The sequence below is a fragment of the Triticum dicoccoides genome, chromosome 3B, assembly GCF_002162155.2.
Source record: "Triticum dicoccoides isolate Atlit2015 ecotype Zavitan chromosome 3B, WEW_v2.0, whole genome shotgun sequence".
Classification (NCBI taxonomy): domain Eukaryota; kingdom Viridiplantae; phylum Streptophyta; class Magnoliopsida; order Poales; family Poaceae; genus Triticum; species Triticum dicoccoides.
In genome coordinates, this window is record NC_041385.1 from 38,360,837 (window position 1) to 38,367,564 (window position 6,728).

At 54.7% G+C, this 6,728-nt stretch overlaps 1 pseudogene; it reads left to right on the plus strand.

Annotated features, from left to right (window-relative positions):
• Positions 1 to 6,728, plus strand: part of LOC119279209 — an 87,144-nt pseudogene that overhangs the window by 29,958 nt on the left and 50,458 nt on the right.

Here is a 6,728-nt window from a genome sequence, read left to right on the forward strand (position 1 = left end):
ACGTCGAACGGCACCATCGCCGGCCTGCTCCGGGGCGCCGCCACGCCGCCACGCCCAGCACCGAGCGCTGCGCCCAGCTGCGAGATCTGGCCCGCGCCATGCCTCACAAGCGAGGGCCGAAGGAGCCCCGCCGCCGCCGGCGACGCCCGGGCTTCGCCCGGCCGCGCCCCTTGGCGGCGGCGAGGGAGGGGGAGGGAGGAGGAGGGGGGTGCGGCGGCGGGGATCTGGAGCCCTCCCCGGCGCCTCGCGGGTGACGGCGGGGGAGGGAGGGAGTGCATCTACAAATCCTTTTTTGGCTGCACGGTCTGATTCGCTGACACGCAGACAGGAAGACCATGTGTTCCTCAGACCTTGAGGTCACTGGCTCTAGCAACACTCCAGTTCTATGGAGCTCTATAACCTCGGGTTTTGGCTTTGCTATCATCGATATCTCTTACGAGGAACACAACTTGCGAGTCGTTGATAGAGGCAAGCTGAACTTACTGCACGCCACCACCAACTGCTGCTCATGATTTGCATTAGTAAAATTATTATCAGAAAATTCGCTTTAATGAAATGATATTTAGAAATTATTTTGAGATCGTCAAAAATGTTTCATATAATTCTTAAAATTGTTGGTATGGTTTGGGGATATTTGTTGTGTATACTGAATAAAAATATTTGGTAGCGAAAAATGTCTGATACAATCACAGAAAAATGTCAGATTGTTTTCTCTCATCAAACATACTTATGGCTTGATAAGAGCATCTTCAATGGGCAACTTCTATAAGCTAGTTCTAAAAATCAGCATCTTCTTTCTCACCCCTTCTCTTTGCTTTGAAGTGTTGACCTAATTATCCACGGTAATAGCTCAACCACGACTAAGTAAATGTCTACTGGCACTCATGATTCGAAAAGCTTTACTGTCAACAATTTAGCATGCAAGAAACTAGAATACCAATTCTTAAAAGCAAAATGCTGAGAGAAATATAAAACAGGAACTAACCGTGGCACTGCTCTGCAAGCACAGACAGTGCACCTTTAGGCCAACTCCACCGCGCGACCCCAAACGAACGTCCGTTTTGTCCGGATTCTGTCCTTTTGGGTAGGGGTTTGGGATCGTGTCCGGGCCTGTTCTGGGATGCGGTGGCCGTGCGCCCAGCGCGCGGCCGCATCCATTTGCCCCATCCTGTCCGCGTATATTTCTTTGCAAGTCTTTAAACTTTTTTTATCATTCATTTTTGGTACATGACAATACATCATCACATTTTGACTAGTAAAGCAAGGCCAAAGAAAACAAGAACCACAGGAATACATTTAAGAAGATACCCAACTTCCATAACTGCTTCCTTGAGTTGGGTTAGCGCCTTCTCAATGCACTCATTGTTGATCTGTGGAGGAGGCACGACGTTGCCCCCTCCTTTCTTCTTCAAGCCAGAAGTCGACGTTGCTTCCTCACACATAGTATCGTGCCTTGTTGCTTCTTCGCACGTAGTATCGTGCCTAGACTCTAATCTAGCAACAAGTGCACTAGTCTCATCTAAAGTCTCTAGGCTAGCTAAAAGTGCACGAACAAGCACTACATTTCGCTCTATCAACATATCGATGTACTCTTCTTCCCAATACCAAAACTTGCATCCGGTATACACAAAAAAACTTAAAGTTAGCACCACTAGTCTAATCCAAGAGCACAAACCGAAGCTAAAAGAGCACATACCCCATCGTTTAAGCACTTGATGAACACCCATCCGGGGTGCTCCGGCGTTGTAGACACGCGGCGCACGACCACCCTTGGGCAGTGGTCGCACTTGATGAGGGGCAACGGTGCGCCGACGAGCTTTTGGGCAAGCACCGAGCCCGGCCGGCCGCCATTCGCGTATCTGCCGGCGGACCACCGACGGTGCAGATCCGAGCGGCTAGAGGACGAGCCACTGCCTGCATGTGGCCTTGCGGCCCTGCCAGGGCCTTCCAGGAAGGTGCCCGGCCAGTCCATGGCGCGGCCCGGCCTCCCACAGCCGGGCGAGCTCAAGACCGACCGGATCCGCCCCAAATCCGGCCGGCGGGTGCGCAAACAAGGTGGCCATGCTTGGGTAGCTCGGCGACGACGAGAGGAAGGGCTGGGCAAGCGCGCGTCCGAGTTGCACGGCTGCAATGGCAGCGGGCAGCCGGCGGCGGCGAGGGGGAGAGAGGGGAAGAGTGGGGAAGAGTGGAGTGGATGCGGCCGGAGGGAGGGAGGGGGGCGGATAGAAAAAGGTCCGTCTCTGTGCCACCGACGGGCGGGCCAGGGGAGGACACGCGCAGACGACCCGCGCGTCCGCGTGGTGTCCGTTTCACCCCAAAAGCGGCGCAAACTTGGGCCGCGGATGGGTCGAAAGCGGACACAAAACGGACAAAAGTCCGTTTGCGCCCGCGCGCTGGGCCGCCTCCTTTGTCCCTTTTATTCCAAACGGACGGGGGCGGACAGGATAGGGTCGCGCGGTGGAGTTGGCCTTAGTACACAATCGACAGTCACTTTGCATCGCCCTCAATGGTCAAAGACTTGTCCCTTGGGTTCCACTGAATTGTTATTTTTCCGCTGAAAAATAATTTCTCAACCAGTCAATTCCATCGGACTCTACTTGCCCTCCCTCGTCCACTGTGTTGGTTTTTCCATACATTGTCCACACAATTTAATGACCATATCTTATCTCCTACCATTCCAATGTACATCGTCCACGCAATTCAATAACCATATCTATATCGTACCGTTCCAATGTCCCAACTAGCTTGCCGTTGTCGCTGTTCCAAATTTGTTGGCTTACAGTTCACATACTTGAGTTTTGTAGACCGGTAAAGATTCTAGAGGAAGATGTAAATTCACACCCCAAAAAAATACAGCAAAGAGCCCGTCGACGAGTGAACGGAATTGACTGGTTTATATATGTAGTGGAAAAAAGAAAAGAAAAAACTATAGAAAGACCGACATGAGTTAGATTCCACGCAAAACAGCAAAGTTTTTAACAAGTAACGAATTCCCTCAAAGTTCCATCTTGTGCTGAACAATCAACAATCCTTCAAAGTTGTTTGTTTCCCCGCCTCGCCTCCATTTAGGAAACTACTCCACGCCCGATATTTATGACCGATCTGTGCAGAACGTGCATATTCAGCAGCTAGTGCCCTTCTCAGACTGGATTCAATCTTCTTTTGTGAATCGCGCAAAATTTGTCGTGTGTATAGCACGATTCCTCCGTTTATTTGTATTGTTAATGTCATCTACGCAATTCACCGCCAGATCTCAGATGTCTCCAACCAGCTTGCTGCTGCCTCTATGTTTATGTTTCGCTTGCATCGCAGCCATTAGACCAGGCATGCAAGCACAAGCAGCCTTCGAGCCTATATATGAAATGTGGCAACCTGACCGTCTCATCCCCGTTTGGCATCACCACGTGGTCCGAGGAGAGCAGGTGCGCAGAGCTTGGTTTCCAGGTCCACTGCACCGATGGCATCCCGTACCTCGGGTAGACGGGTACTACGAGCCTGGGTTCGGGCTTCAAATCCTCAACATCTTCGTCAACAACAGTTCCTTACTCGTCTCCGACATCCACAAGCTTCAAGACTAGATCTTTCAAACCCCGGAGGTTGCCGTGGCCCAACAGCCAATACCGCCACCAAAATTGGGCATCCCTTCTCTATCAGCGCCATCAATCAGAACCTCATCTCCTACAACTACATCAGGGCGCCAGCGCTGCGGACGGCCCGCCGAGCGGGGCTGGTGGACACGGTGTGCGAGAACAACACGTTTGTCTGCGTGGGAGGGCGGTACAACGAGACTGGCGGGATAGACGGCAACTATGCTTCACCGGGCGGCAACGCAATGCCACCACTGTGCGGGGTGGACACGGTCCGGGCCGGTCCGGGCCTTGACCGAGCCGCCAGTTGGACCGGCCGCCGGCGGACCGAGCCGGACCGGACCGACCAGCCTTGCGGTGCTGTTTTCAGGGACCAGACCGGCAGTGACGAAGCCCGAGCCAGACCGAGAGGACCGGGAGGACCGGCCATGGAGAGGTCGCGGTGACCACGGCGTCGGCAACGATGGCAAGAGACAGATGTGGTGACAATAGCGGGGGCGTCAGGATGTGGATGTGGTGGTCGTGAGCTTCTGCGCGGCGACCATGGGCGCCGGAAGGCACGGGAGCGAGGCGAGCCATCGCGACCATGAACAGCACACCGTCGGCCGCAGCAACGCGCGCGTCGGGGTGCTCCAGCATGTGGCCGGCGATGTGTTGGTGCACTAGCAGCAACGCACGCGCGCTGGGGTCCTCCGGGAGAAAGCCAACGACGCGGGCTATCTTTCCGGTGCCAGATCTGTATCTTGGCATTTTCTTACCCGCATGCAAATAAGGTAGCACGTGCACAAAATTGTGTGTGCTAGTCCTCTGTGATTAGTGGATCAGACCTAACGTGCAGCAGAGTCCTAGTCGTGGGCGTAGTGGACGCAGAAGCCAGATCATTAATGAAAAATGTTTTACGCTGAATGAAAGGAAAGGGAAACGGCCGTATCAGATCGATCCCGTCTTTCTCGTTCTTTCTGTTTCTCCTACGCTGAATGAATGGAAAGGGAAACGGCAGTGAAACTCCATCCTTTTACGCTAATATTACGCTGAGATGGCCGCCCTTGTCGTGCGCCATGTCGACGGACTTCTCGCCGCCATCGTCGGAACTGCCTCATCGCCGCGTCAGTTGCTCGAATATGAACGGCCTCGTGTTGACCACGCTGGATTCAGACCCCATCACTGGTTCACGTCGCCGGAAGGCTGCCTGATTGAGAAACAGCCATGTTTTGTTTCGGTCCAACCGAGTTAACCGAGCTAAGACCGGATCGGACCGGTCGATTTTCGGGCGAAATTCACGGCTCGGACCGGCCATATTTTCCAGCGGGCCAGGACCGATCGGTCCGGTCGAACGCGGTCCACGAGTGCCTGTGTTGGGGACGTGTGGGGAGGCGAATGCAAGCAACTACGAGGAGCTCATCAGCGATGGCTTGCTCCTGACATGGCAGCTGCCAGCTGCTGGTAGTAGTGGTAAGCTCACTTGTCCATCGTAAATACTTTCTAGGGGCAGGACAGGAATATATAGATCCATGCGTAGGATCGGACGCTTCAACACAGCAATTTTGCTCAGTTACATCGAAATCAATTTCGAACACAAGCTGGAGCATAGTTGAAGATTTAAAAATCTTCTATATTTTTTATGGGAAAAATTCGTTTAAAATGACTAGTGAGAATGTGAGATGTAGATTTCTCAAAAGGGAGAGGTGAGAGACGCGAGACATGTCACTGTCGGTCATTGCTAGTGGCAAAATGGCACCGTACGTCTGTGCATTTCACTCAAAAATATTTGACCAATCAAAATTGTAAAGTCATCAGAAAATAAAAGACAATGGTACTTTTGACCGTGGACGAGTGCAGCAATTGTTAGGCCGTGTGAGAGCATCTCTAGCCGTTCGGCGACCCCAGGGATTGAAATATCTCCTCCTAAGGGCTAGCCGGCACTATTTTAGTCGTGGGGGCGATCGGGTTCCCAACCGCTGCCCCAAGTTGGCCCCGGGCGCTGTTTTTTGAAAGACAAATCCGGCTAAATTACAAAGAAAATGACATGAATTTGTACCAAATTCAGGCGGTTTTTCATATTTGTACAAATTTAAAAGGCATAATTAAAAACTAAAAAAATACGCCGCCACCGCCTCCCCGAGCCTACTGCATGCCGAGGAGCCTGTAGAAGGTTGTCTAGTCGCCGCTGCCATTGTCATCGTCGCCGCCGCTATCGCCGTCCTTGCTGCAGCCCTATCCCGGGTCGCCGAGGCGGACAAAGTTGGACGGTGCTGGCGCCTCTCGTCGCTGTCGTCGAGGATGACGATGTCATCCTCATCGGGGCCGTGGTGTCGAGCGGCGAATTCCTCAAGGGTGCGGCGTTGGCGCTCCATCTCCTCTCGCACGTAGTTGTCCCGAGCCCATATCGGGCCGGTCTCGAGGTCGGCAGCCATGTCGATGTGCTCCTGCCTGACGAGGACTGGCGTCGCCGTCTCCTTCTTTGGCCTCACAAGGCGAAGATGGCCGTGGGAAGGAGGGGAAGGTTGGCGGCGGTGGCCCTCGTTTATGATGAGGCTGCCGGCGCTCCTGCGTCTCTTGGGGCCCGGCCTTGACAGCGGCGAGCGGTGTCTGTGTGCCGGAGGAGTGGGAGCCGGAGGAAGAAGAGGACGCGCCTACCATGCGCCTTGGCAGCCACGAGCTGCCGCTCCGACGCGAGAAGGACGATGCCGGGTACTCCATCCCCGACGAGTTGCTGCCGTTGATGTGCTTGAGGATGGCGTGGAGAGTGCGCCCAGGACGCCCCACCACTGGTGGCGGCCGTCGGAGTTGTGGCGCCCTCGTGGTGCCAGAGCGCCGTTCGTCCACGTGAGTTGGTCGGCGTGGCGGCGCTCGAAGTACGCCGTCCACAAGGCATTGCTGTCAGGGGCCTACCACGGCTGCTGCCACGCTTCCGCCGGCAGCACTGACCGGTTTTGCGCGATCTTGGCGCGGCCGTCAGTGCCGCTGGGCGGGGGAGGGGGGGCACGGGGACTCCTCCGGCGCTGAGCCTTCACAAGCCAAGAACGCGCATGTCGGGCGGTGCCGGGTAGTCCGCCTCGTGGAGGAGGCGCACCACCCACTCGTGGAGATGGCGGTGGTCGAAGCCGTTGGCCGCAGATCCCTCGCCGAGGAAACGCTCGC